This window comes from Toxorhynchites rutilus, chromosome 1, assembly GCF_029784135.1.
Source record: "Toxorhynchites rutilus septentrionalis strain SRP chromosome 1, ASM2978413v1, whole genome shotgun sequence".
In the NCBI taxonomy this organism is placed as follows: domain Eukaryota; kingdom Metazoa; phylum Arthropoda; class Insecta; order Diptera; family Culicidae; genus Toxorhynchites; species Toxorhynchites rutilus.
The window spans coordinates 40,638,908-40,653,143 of record NC_073744.1 but is presented as its reverse complement, the minus strand read 5'-3'; the positions used below and the strand labels follow the sequence as shown (position 1 = coordinate 40,653,143).

General features: G+C 41.2%; 1 protein-coding gene across 5 annotated transcripts in view; it reads right to left on the bottom strand.

The window, feature by feature from the left end:
• Positions 1-12,560, bottom strand: part of LOC129762268 (serine-rich adhesin for platelets) — a 481,936-nt gene extending 469,376 nt beyond the window's left edge. For all 5 annotated transcript variants that reach the window (XM_055760379.1, XM_055760383.1, XM_055760380.1 and 2 more), the window contains exon 1: positions 11,715-12,560. The gene's annotated coding sequence lies outside the window, so the exon portion shown is untranslated. The remainder of the gene's footprint in view (positions 1-11,714) is intronic.
• Between the last annotated feature and the right edge of the window lie 1,676 nt (positions 12,561-14,236).

The following is a 14,236-nucleotide window of genomic DNA, read 5'->3' as shown; positions in this document are numbered from 1 at the left end:
TTGCTACACAAAACAAATTGAGACCTAATTCGTTGTTAACATTTCGAAAACACTTCACGTGTGCTGACGAAATTTCACATAGTAAACAAACTGATTGACAGATCGCGCTCAAACGCTACGTCAGTATATAGAACAGTTGTGCCAATTTAGCGACTAACATCGTTTTGACAGTTTCGTTAGACGAGTGTTTTCACTTTTTCATACTGTTAAATATGAGGAGTTGTGAGCAGTTGTGAGAAAGTATTAACTGAGAATTAAATTGCACTTTATTATTGAAAAATCCTACAAAACAATACAAACACAAAATTTGAGGTACTAACTTACGGCGACAGAGCTCTGTCGGCAATTCGCAGAGAATGATTCGAAGCTACCAAAGAATGTTTTGACGTAGGACTACGTCTTTCATTTCTATACCGGGGTGTAAAATCAAAGTTTCGAAAACGAAAGCGTTACGCCGGAGACCGAGATTTTGAGCGTTAATAGCTCCGAAACAACTGAACGAAATGGTATGATAAACACTTCATTCGAAAGATAAAATGTCTACGCGTTATATACTTGTTACTTCTTGATCCAAAAACTTGTTTCAATAGTCTTAAAATTGCTTTCAAAACAGGCTATTGAAATCACCAATCGGTATATAAGCGAGCGGCGCTCGGAAATCCACTCAGTTCTAATTGAACAGCGATTGGAGCATGTTGTCGCTGTTGCGGTGAAGCTCTTTATTTATCATGAAAGCGCGGATGAACGGTGTCACCAAGAGCCTGTTTGTGCACCCTAGGCCAGAAGGGAATCTATCAGGAGGAGAGTGATGCCACAAACGGTTCCCTGGGAAGACATCGCTACACACACATACACGCGCGGCTATTAACAGGTGGTTATCGAGTTGGCATTAACCACTGGTGGGCTTCCAGTATCGAGGAAAATGTGGAAATATCTAATCGTTACTGAAAATAATCTGCCAGTTCCTCTGGGAATTTTCAAAATATATTCATGTGAAAGAGTTTAATTGAATGTTTTCTATCCATGTAACACTGTGACCAAATACATTTGGTTTTGTGGTTTTTCAATCAATCGCAATTAACAGGATAGCTTCAGAAGATTATTCTTCCCCATCAGTAGGATATTTCCGTATCCAATATTGTATGCGCCCGCAATCGATTATTGCTCAGTCGCCGAAAGTTCCGAGCTCAGAGAGTTCATTCCCCTCTAGTTTGCCTTCCAAATTGCCATCGTAAACCACACCTTCTCTCGATTCAATCACACACAAAAAGCATACTTAAGCGATATTCTGGTGGTGAGGCACATTAATTTTTCGTGAGGACATCGACAAGACAACATCGTTGCCTAACGTGCTGGAGCAGGTGGACGGCGAAGGATCGACACATACACGCGCAGAACTCTTTCCGTTAGGATGCCATTCAGCATCGAGAAAGTTCCGGAAAGATCTAATCATTGCTGGAAAATAATCTGCCAGTTCCTTTGGGAATTTTCAAAATATATTCATGTGAAAGAGTTTAATTGAATGTTTTCTATCCATGTTACACTGTGACCAAATATGTTTCAATCAAGTGCTATTAACAGGTGGTTATCGAGTTGGCATTAACCACTGGTGGGCTTCCAGTATCGAGGAAAATGTGGAAATATCTAATCGTTACTGAAAATAATCTGCCAGTTCCTCTGGGAATTTTCAAAATATATTCATGTAAAAGAGTTTAATTGAATGTTTTCTATCCATGTAACACTGTGACCAAATATATTTCAATCAAGTGCTATTAACAGGTGGTTATCGAGTTAGCAGATAATTCTTCCCCATCAGTAGGATATTTCCGTATCCAATATTGTATGCGCCCGCAATCGATTATTGCTCAGTCGCCGAAAGTTCCGAGCTCAGAGAGTTCATTCCCCTCTAGTTTGCCTTCCAAATTGCCATCGTAAACCACACCTTCTCTCGATTCAATCACACACAAAAAGCATACTTAAGCGATATTCTGGTGGTGAGACACATTCATTTTTCGTGAGGACATCGACAAGACAACATCGTTGCCTAACGTGCTGGAGGAGGTGGACGGCGAAGGATCGACACATACACGCGCAGAACTCTTTCCGTTAGGATGCCATTCAGCATCGAGAAAGTTCCGGAAAGATCTAATCATTGCTGGAAAATAATCTGCCAGTTCCTTTGGGAATTTTCAAAATATATTCATGTGAAAGAGTTTAATTGAATGTTTTCTATCCATGTAACACTGTGACCAAATATGTTTCAATCAAGTACTATTAACAGGTGGTTATCGAGTTAGTATTAACCACTGGTGGGCTTCCAGTATCGAGGAAAATGTGGAAATATCTAATCGTTACTGAAAATAATCTGCCAGTTCCTCTGGGAATTTAAAAATACATTCATGTGAAAGAGTTTATTTGAATGTTTTCTACCCATGTAACACTGTGACCAAATACATTTGGTTTTGTGATTTTTCAATCAATCGCAATTAACAGGATAGCTTCAGAAGATTATTCTTCCCCATCAGTAGGATATTTCCGTATCCAATATTGTATGCGCCCGCAATCGATTATTGCTCAGTCGCCGAAAGTTCCGAGCTCAGAGAGTTCATTCCCCTCTAGTTTGCCTTCCAAATTGCCATCGTAAACCACACCTTCTCTCGATTCAATCACACACAAAAAGCATACTTAAGCGATATTCTGGTGGTGAGACACATTCATTTTTCGTGAGGACATCGACAAGACAACATCGTTGCCTAACGTGCTGGAGGAGGTGGACGGCGAAGGATCGACACATACACGCGCAGAATTCTTTCCGTTTGGATGCCATTCACCATCGAGAAAGTTCCGGAAAGATCTAATCATTGCTGGAAAATAATCTGCCAGTTCCTTTGGGAATTTTCAAAATATATTCATGTGAAAGAGTTTAATTGAATGTTTTCTATCCATGTAACACTGTGACCAAATATATTTCAATCAAGTGCTATTAACAGGTGGTTATCGAGTTAGCATTAACCACTGGTGGGCTTCCAGTATCGAGGAAAATGTGGAAATATCTAATCGTTACTGAAAATAATCTGCCAGTTCCTTTGGGAATTTTCAAAATATATTCATGTGAAAGAGTTTAATTGAATGTTTTCTATCCATGTAACACTATGACCAAATACATTTGGTTTTGTGGTTTTTCAATCAATCGCAATTAATAGGATAGCTTCAGAAGATTATTCTTCCCCATCAGTAGGATATTTCCGTATCCAATATTGTATGCGCCCGCAATCGATTATTGCTCAGTCGCCGAAAGTTCCGAGCTCAGAGAGTTCATTCCCCTCTAATTTGCCTTCCAAATTGCCATCGTAAACCACACCTTCTCTCGATTCAATCACACACAAAAAGCATACTTAAGCGATATTCTGGTGGTGAGACACATTCATTTTTCGTGAGGACATCGACAAGACAACATCGTTGCCTAACGTGCTGGAGGAGGTGGACGGCGAAGGATCGACACATACACGCGCAGAATTCTTTCCGTTTGGATGCCATTCACCATCGAGAAAGTTCCGGAAAGATCTTATCATTGCTGGAAAATAATCTGCCAGTTCCTCTAGGAATTCAAAAATACATTCATGTAAAAGAGTTTATTTGAATGTTTTCTATCCGTGTAACACTGTGACCAAATATTTTTCAATCAAGTACTATTAACAGGTGGTTATCGAGTTAGTATTAACCACTGGTGGGCTTCCAGTATCGAGGAAAATGTGGAAATATCTAATCGTTGGTGGAAAATAATCTGCCAGTTCCCCTTGGAATTGACATTCAAGCGAAAGAGTTTATTTTAATGTTTTCTATCCATAAAATATCCATATAATACATTTGGGTTTGTGATTTGTCAATCAAGTACAGTTAGCAGGTTAGCTTCTGAAGATTATTCTTCAGAACAAGGTTTTTCGTATCCTATATTGGATGCATAAAACCTTGTGCCTCCAACGTAACGCTCTCGTTTTCGAAGTCCCCCAAATATTCATTTATTCATTCATTCAGAATGGATTTAGATTCAACTTCGAACAAATGATCTCTAAATCAACGATAGTCCTACGTCACCCTTGCGGTTATACCATAGATATAACCCACTTCCTGTTTTTTGTACTGAATATTAGAATATTCCGTGTAATGAATATAAGGAAACATAAGGATAAACAAGCCTTCTAGCGAAGCAAGTACCTGAAAAGCAGTTTAGGAGTATTTTATAGGAACAAGCGGTAGAGGATTGTTTTACAGAACCTGATACCAAGAGATACAGGGTACTAGTACAATAAATGTAAGTTAGAACAAAATTTTTGGTCAATTTTGTTCAGAAAATGGGGTTTCAAAGATATTTTAATATGTATTAAAAACTTAGTATTCCCTTTGACGCATCTATATGTTTGCTTCCTCGAAATGGTACCAATTCAACTCCAAATTTAGACTTCGAGAGCACCACCGGCATTCTCAGAAATTTCACTGCTGACATCGCGACTCGATCTGAAGACGCTACAAGACACTTCATCCCTCTCTCACCTTCTCTCTTGCCTATCGCCATGAAAGATGATTAGCGACAGCGGTGTTGATGATGATTTCATACCCAGGAAAAACCTTTTCAACGCCTTGCATGTCCCACTTCTTAACAAAATCAGCTGTAGTTTTTAAAAATCTGCCGACCAACTGCCGGCAAGTATTGTAGCAAAACGTGAAAAATGACCAACGTGTTTTGGTTTGCTTCCCTGACATAACGGCTCCAAGGTTGGGGAACACAATTCCGTGGGATGTCACATTTTGTGTCTCGAATTACTAAACAGAAGAAAGAGCCAGAGAAAATCCACACAAAACCACAATGGGGAAAGAGCGAAAAACAGCACCGCTACGCCCCATTGCTCAGGCAAAACTTGATCTGTCCAACACTTGAGTTGCGTTCATTAGGGGAAGACGTGAAAAAATGCCAACACTTAACTGCCTGCTGCTCCAAGGTTTCCAACCAAGACGCCATAATTTCGGTAGTGGGACGTCACATTCCTGTCACACGACACACGAACGACAAGTGTGCGTATACATTGTGTCTCGAGTTATCCCTCCCGAAAAAAAATCTAGAAAAAAACCTCCGAACATGAAAAACAACATTTACCGCTAACCACCGTATCCACTTCGTTTACGCGCCTCGGAGCAACGCGCGCTGAACACACAGAGGTTGTGCTCATTAGGGGGATGTATGCGAGAAACCGTCTCCGGTCCGTACCGCACCACTTCACCCCACCAGCTAACTTTCATCGACGAGCTTCCCGAGCTATTCGAGATAAACAGACGTAATTTATCTTGACCTAACCTCAATTAATCATCTCATTGGAAGTAGTGGTTCCGGCCGAAGCGTACCGCCATCGCTCCAGTAACTTTCCGGGAGGGAATCTCCGTGTTTTTTTCGGAGTGGATTACCCGCAGGGTCCCACATCAATCTTATCGTTTTGGTTCGGCATGGCGCCAGCGGCGACTCGCGCCGGGAAAAAAATCCACTTCGATGATAACAAATTTAGTTATATTTAACCTCACTTTTTACCGGTAATTAATTTATTTTGTTGTTTTCCCATTTATCCTTCTCCTCCCCCTGCTGACGGGGTTTCCAGAAAAGACTCTACACATTGGTTATCGCTATTTTCCGCCACTGGGCTGAGCGTTTTTTTGGAGTTGCCAAGCTGACAAGTGAGACTTCTTTCGCGAAACGACTTGTTATTAGGGGAAGCTTATAATGGGCAGAGTTCGGAGAAGAATGTTTGGGTTTTTTTTTGCTCACAACACACATTTTGAAGATAAACATATATGCATCCTTCGCTCTGTGTGATTCTGATTCTTCTCGAGAGGGTATTTTCATGTTATTGTTTTGAAAAATCTTATTAGTTTCTTTCACTCATTCGAGTCACTAGAATATACAGTACAGGAAAAATAAAGTACGCCCCCATTGTCTTTTTTTAAAAAACTTCCTGTATTTTTACTAGTATATGATATATGAACTCGATACATTCTAACGTACAAATTAACACATACGCGGCGGTGATGATGGTTTTAAATTTATATTTAGCAATGTGAATTTATAGAAGGTTCATAGTTCTTTCCATATATTACAATGTTATAATCATAAAAAGTTATATGATTCTAATTTAAATTTCATGTTTTTAACATGTTATTTGACAAAAATCTCAACTCATCACTGTCAAATATAGTGGAGGAAAAAACATGTTCCAACACGTTTCAAGATTTCTTGTTCTGCTTCTATTTTGGTTTTAATTTGATGTGCACTGTTTCCGGGATGGAAAATACTCTCTTCTTCTCGCTGCTGGGCTGCTATGCCAGCTGACAGGAGAATCACAAAAGGTGGAGGAGATGAATTTGAGATGCAATGTTTCTCTTCTCTTCAGGGACTGAACATACATATTTTCTGTGAATATTACCAACTGTATGTAAAATGGATGTCTGATGCAATACACATCCCCACCAACGATTTGGTACATTTTACTACACGGTATCGGTAACTCTGACGATTGTCATTACTGGCAACCGCAAAGAAAATGTACTGCGCTCCAACTCAATGTGGCAACGGGGCATAGGGCTGGTCTCACTTAATGTCTCCTGGGTTTCGTCAGTTTCGTGGTATTTCCCGAATTTGTTTGGCTGATAAGTATTTACATGTTGGTTCTGGGAGAGAATAATGGTGAGAATTGTCTATCATCTATCGTAGCTGTTTGTAGTAATCATAGTGTATTTTTTCCTAATTTGTAGCCGCGGATCAGACTCAATCGAAGCAGGATCAGATGTCGGGAGCTGCAAAAGCCATGTCACAAGTATGCAATGTAATGTTGTTAATATCGCATTTTAGATAGTTCAATAAATGACTAAAACTGCATACAAAAACTTAGTTTATCCTAAATAAATCAATAACAAAACATACATAAAGGTTGGGTTAACATAACATGTTTAGAGTATATGTTAAACCAACGTTGGACCGACGGCTTATACTGGGTTATATTGTCCGGTTTGACGTTTGTTTATCAGTGTTATCGCGTAATATGTACGAATAATTCGTATTGCAAAAATTAACTAATCATTGGTAATATTTACCGAAAAATCCAAACAAACCATTTTTTCCTAAGAATGTGCATACGTGATACATGAGAGAGAGAAAAGAATTAATTTTGAGGGGAGTCACTTCAAAATGCAATGAAGTCCATTTGACGGGGAAGAATGAAAGGTATAGTCGAGTCGGTATAGGAAGATAGCGAATAAACGCCCTACTGTCTATTGAGTCATGTTGACGGAGAAACTGCGTGAAGAAGCCAAAAGTCATTTCTAACTGAAAATGACGGGGAATTTCTTCATAGTCCGCTTACTATCCTTAGTTGACTATGACAATAACGATCCCTGGTGAAAACTGTATAAATATTGACGATGACTGCAGTCCGTGAAATTGAGCACAAGCACAAAACCTACGGTTTACTTGCTGACAGACCCGGAGAAACCCGTCGTCGGAAGACCTATATCCGGACCGATCAACGAATCATCCGGAAAGTGAAGAAATCTCCAAAAGTATCAGTCAAATTAATCAGTCAGCAAGAAAAATATACTGAAACGGTTGAAATTTGCTCGGAAACATGTTTACAAACCCAAAGACTTTTGGAAAATAAGTACAGCCGATACACAAGAACATCTTGTTGGATTGATGGACTTGCTATCAAAACAGCGAGAAGAATGTTCAGCCCAGAAATTTATGGACAGTGAAGCAGCATCGACATCATATCGAATTTCAGCTTCATTTTCATTCATTTTAGTGATAATGTGGATGACATGAATATTGAATTCGACTATTAGTACACCGTCGATGAAGCGAAAACTTTCCTAGAAAGAACAGAACAAAATTCGTAGCTCTTTACAGCATCAAAATAAGTCAGTGGGAGAGAACATGTCGGCAGTGTAACAATTGGTAGTCAGCAAAACACAACCTGGATGGTATCAACCATCTCTGTTTTCATATTTACGAGCTAGAGCTTACAACTCTGCCATCTGCATAGTGAATGATGAGACTTTCCATTTCTTCTTAGCAATGGAAATTATATTCCGAAATATGAAATCGCATTAAGGACCTAACGAAGCTAAACTGACAAATGAGTATTTTGCCGTTCACTTTACTCCATTGTGAAAAAACACATACATAAACTTGCATATAATTCCTTCACATTTCCTTTAAACTAAATATCGTAATATTCATTAAATTCACCATTTCTAAATTCAATACAAATCCATGACAAAGCGAAGGGTCATTCAAAGGTTTTGAATGATTTTGACATTATTTTTTAGGGGTGGGTTTTTATTTTTGTCAACGTATATTTGCACACATAAAAAAAAGTCATGTGACAGAGTAACCAAAATCTAACAAAAATGTCAAAACTTGTTAATTACTTGAAAGAGTAATAGTTAACAAACCATTCTACAAAATTACCTTAGTACAGGGTTTTCCATTTCGGGCTTCCGAAAGTATACAGCCCTGCGCTGACAACCGTTTGACATAGCTGTCAACCAAAGCGTCATATCGTTAGTTGAATGTCTGCCATTTTACAATATGGATCGTTTTCGCATCGCACAACGTGTTAATTTTGTTAAATTATACTATAAAAATGATGAAAAACCGGCAAATGTTTTTCGAGCATTACGGATTTTGGTCGTCATGGACGGCCTACAGAGCACACAATCGCTAATGTAGTGCGTAAATTCGAACAAACTGGATCCGTAGCGGATATTGTGAAACCTGTGCATCATCGTAATGTGCGTTCGGCCGAAAATATTGTTGCTGTTGCTGCCAGTGTGGAGGATGACCCGAATGTTTCGATTCCACGGCGTGCTCAGCAATTGGGCTTGTCAAACACATCATTATGGCGAATTTTGCATTTGGACTTGCACCTACATCCATATAAAGTCCAACTGGTACAAAAATTAGAGCGTGGTGACCATGGAATGCGTCGGGCATACGTCGATTGGGTGAACGAACAACAGAGGCAAAATGCTGAATTTTCGCATCAAATTTTCTTCAGCGATGAGGCACATTTCGAGCTCGGTGGCTATGTGAACACCCAAAATTTCCGTATATGGGGCTCAGAAAATCCACACGTGATTGTTGAGAGGTCATTGCATCCGCCAAAAGTCACTGTTTGGTGCGCATTATGGTCTGGTGGAGTCATCGGGCCGTATTTCTTTGAAAATGAGGACGGCGAGACGGTAACTGTGAATGGTGAGCGCTATGGCCGCATGTTGACCGATTTTTTTTGCCACAAATTGAAGATATGGATACGGATGACATGTGGTTTCAGCAGGACGGCGCCACGTGCCACACAACACGACCGAACATGGCCATATTGCGAACGAAATTTGAGGGACGCATAATTTCGCGTTTTGGTGATGCCAATTGGTCGTCCAGATCATGCGATTTGAACCCACTAGACTTTTTTTTGTGGGGTTATGCGAAAGACCGTGTCTATGCCAACTCTCCGCAAACTGTTGAACATTTGAAAGACAACATTCGTGAAGTTATGACCGAGATACCGCCCCATATGTGCCGAAAAGTCATCGAAAATTACCTTTTCCGGATCAAGGTGTGCGAGGAAGCCCTAGTTGGACATTTGAATGATGTTGTATTTCACACATAATGACATAAACCAAACTTTAATTTGAAATAAAAGTTTCATCGAAATTCGAATTCTAAGTGTGTTTAATTTTAATTTACTTTCGGAATTTAAAGTTGGAAAACCCTGTAGTTGTGTATCAAATAGTCCGGAAATCGAGAAAAGTTTCTGAACGTCCAAGGTGGGCTGTTTTGTTAAATAAATCAATAAAACCAGCATCAACGTGAAAAATGTTAGAATGTTAGAAAAATGGCATGAATTTATTAATAGGGCAATATAAACAAACTGTACGACAGATTGCGCTCATATGCTGTGCAATCGTGTCAACTTTACGAGAAAGCAGTACAATCTATTCAGGCAAGATTTAAAAATGATCAATTCCCGCAAATTCCAACACTTTTCCAACCAATGTAAAAGTTGCCTTTATCACTTTTGGATCAACATTGTCGGTAAAAACCGAAAATCGAAAATATCTTTTAACTCTAATGTGAAGGTCTTAAAGCAATCGGCTCACTTCTGAAAAATATTAACCAGCAAGACTAGAGGCAGTGATAGTGAACTGCGCAGCTGTTACACTGCGATACTTCGCATCGTACACCCCACCGTCCAGATATCATTTGATCAGTAGAGCCTGACAGGAAAAAAGACAAACCTTGGAAATTGTTGGCTTGACAGCATAGATCGCCAGCAGAAGCAATTTTGGAACCGTCAAAACCATTCAAATGGAGCACTGATAGGGATGATCTGTCGGAAAATACCCCCTAGGGAAAGTGTCGTTCCGCACCAATAACTATACCGAACGGCACCTACCAAAAACCGACCTCCGGTGAATCATTTCACGATGTGTGGTTAGACGCGAACGTGCATGACCCTCGTAAACTATGGAAAAACAACCGTATCGCCGAGGAACGAGACCTCCGACGGCTACCATGAATGGAATTTTCCTCCCCCACCCAAACGTATTAATATTGGAGTTCACGTCGCGAACATACGGAGACCTTTCGGTCGCAACACGCCACCGCCGCTGCTGTGGCTACGGAATTTTCCAGCTTCACTGCATTGCAGCGACACCCCCATCCAGCAAACGGTCCCTATCGCTTTCATCTCATCGCCCGCTGCCACTGCCACAACAATATCGTTGTGAAACAACGGTGGCACATTCCGACGGGTCCAGGAAAAACGAATAATCCGCTCTCGTCGTGTGAACTACACCACGTGAACTAATAACATCAAAAACACAGCGGAATGGAAGGCCTGAGCCCTCCCTCTGGATCACCTCTGCAGTGGGGTGAACCACACCACAACCATCCCTCTGACGCCATGGTAAAAGGGCGCCCACCAGCAGGATGCAAACCATGTTTGGTTCATTACCACAAGAAAACAATGCGCCGGGACCTCTCGGCAACGCATCTTACACATCATCGCAAAAATATTAAGCTGTCACTAACGACGGCGGTGGCGGCGGCACGTTCCCACTCGATTCCCGCTACTTTTCCGCAAGTCAGCACCCAAGCAATTTATTTTGGGAAACCAGATTTCAAAACCAGCCTTGTCCTCGTCAGCGGACAAGAATTTCCGTTGTATTCGGGTGTTTTGTTATTATTTTTTTCATAACATGTGTCGGTGTGTTATTGATGGTCTTTTCGTTCGGGTCATCACATATCGAACTTGGGTAAACGCTGTAAGGTCTACAACGGATGATTCGATAAAAGTAGCAACGCGAGTGGTACAATCTTCAGTCGAGTTCGCAACAATGTTGTCAATTACGTCAACAGCCTGGACATCGACTGCTCGGGGCCCCACCAGGAATGCACTTCATCACTGTTAAAGCTTCCCGTGACCTATAAATGTTCCGACGGATGCAAGGATGCTAAGTGTTTTCGTTTTCACCCCTACCGTGTGTTGGAGTTGAAGGGGGAAAATCGATTTTTCTACGGTACAGCTTGAAAAACAAACACCCGACTCTTACAGTACCGCTAGTAGTCGTATTTCCAGATGATGTTGATCTTGATTTATCATACTACTCACATTGTACTCGTTCCGTCGGCTCCCGTGTATTTCCGCTGACACGATGGATAGCGTTTGTTTGCTTTCTGCGGCAGGTAATCCTCAATATTAGCGGAATCCGTCGGGAAATCCTTTCTGCAATATTACAACCGGGATCGGCGGATGTCCCTGCATCACCGTAATCACAATCATGGGTTTCCCATTTCGTTTTCCTTCACGCCACCCAAAGTGGAATGCGGTGTTCCCGTTTTCCGACTATATTCACTAACCAAACAGTGGGGGGGTGGGCTTAGCTCTCACGTTCACACACACTCTTCACTCTTCGAATGCCTCTGTTTACGTTCACTTTAAAAACTATCAATTATCTATACTAGATTAATATGTATGGAAGAGCAAAGATTTGCTCCGTTTTTCTACTTCTTCTTCTTCTTCTATCAAAGGGCAGGATACGTACAAGTATTCAGGTTTTGCTCACTCATGTACACACGTCTGCCTGTCAGGATTTTCACTCGCACTGGGTAATATTTGTAACTATACTCGGTAACTTCGTTTCGGTTTCACATTTTACTCCACTTTTTCCTCCGGTGGTTGGCAGAACCCGCCACACAGACTCACACACACACTCCGCACATGTGGAGTTTACGGGATGCAGCGCAAGCAAGCAACGAAAAAAGCTAGGTTATCTTGCTCCTGGCTTGCCCCAACACTTTTTGTTCTTCCTCTGATGCGCTTCTATGATGGTGCTGAGCAGCAGGTCTCCGAGGTGGCCTTAGATGATGATGATGTTCAAACAAACTGAAGCGAAGAGCGCGACCGTCTACAACACACGACTAGAGAGCATCGGTGGCGACGTCGAACCGTGTGGCTTCTGCTGCTGCTTCTGGCCAACCGGAGAGCATGCCGATGTCCTGAACTCAACACGGCTACAGGGAGAGCGGAGAAAGAGTGAAAATTTGGAAAAATCTGCGGAGATTTTCTCTTCCCGAGAGTCAAACACCCGAGATGGGGGGAGGCGCGCGCACTGAGAAGCGCTTCATCTCCGAGACAGAGAGCTTCCGCCGGATGAGACGTGAAAGGAGGGAAAACTCAACCCGAACAGCAGTATGGCATGGATGCACGCGAGCAGAAGCGTGATGACTTCAAACTCTCGCTCTCGTGCGCGCGGAATGCTCTCGTCATAACATCAATTAAGTCCTAACGTATGTAACATTATTTTTCATGACCTAATTTGGGGGAAGCGCATCGGGAGATGCGCTGCCTCGATTGTGGGAAAATGTTATGCGAATGCTTGGTTAACCTTCTGCGGCATTGTTGTTGCTGATGGTATAAAACTGAAAACAAACTTCCTGTTCTAAATTCCTCAGGGACATCGAGTTTTTTCCGAAATAAGTAGAACACTTCGTTCTGTCAAAACTGTCATTTTTCAAGATATCACATATCAAAGTTACAACTTCTTCTCACAGTGTACAAATGCCATTTCTTTGACGATGCTGTAGAATATTGAAACACGAAAAATCAATTTTCCACATTTTCCACTGTATTTCACTTTTGTTTTCCCATATTTTCTCGGCTCGGAATGACATCGACAGCACAGATTCAATATTACCGTACATACATTACCTACAGCGACCGGCATTAAAAAATCACTTTCCACCTACAAGTCCACCGCAAGCTCCACATATTCAGATGGAATGTAAGCGCATATGAAAACTACTGGGGTTTCTAGAGTAATCAAGTTACAGTGCTATTGAAAAAGATTTTTGACATGGGACTACGTCTAACCGGAGTATATGGGGGGTAAAATGAAAACCTAAACACAGAACATGCAGGAAAAAATGAAAGATTCCGAATGCTTATGACTCGAACATTTCTTACTGAATCGGAAAGATGTTTGCATCAATTGATAGGGGATCTTTCTAAGCATCTATCGCAATTAATAAAATGTTGTTTTCCTTTAACTAAACAATTGAATAACTGTGAAATGCGAAGCGTTATCTAATCGCTCTAACTGCCTCGTTTTGATCGGCCCGATTTACGGTTTCCCCAACACAGTCATCAAAATCAAGCAGCCATGGGGGAATCGGCATCAAAACCAAGCAGCCATGAGGAAATTTTATGTTCCAAATACATGAAAGTATGGGAACTTTTGTTCGCACCGAAATGTGTTCCCTAACACAGACTTCAAAGCCAGGCAGCGTCGGAGAAATCGGCATTACAAATACATGAAAGTCGAGGGTATTCTTGTTCCGACTGAAATGTGTTTGCCTGACACAGACTTCAAAACCAAGGTGTCTGGGAAAATCGGCTCTGCAAATAAATGAATACTGCGAGTACTTTTGTACTCGCTTGCCTTTGTGCAGACTACAATGTTTCCTTAACACGGTCTTCTAAACTTAGGAACCTGGGAAAATCGTGCAGACACTAGAGCCCAATGAACTTTCAAGTTTAAAGCCTCTGTAGTATACAAAGTAGAAGCTGAAGTTGTTGATTCATGCAAGCCGGGTGTACTTCTACATCCGCATGTTTTGACGCAGGACTACGTC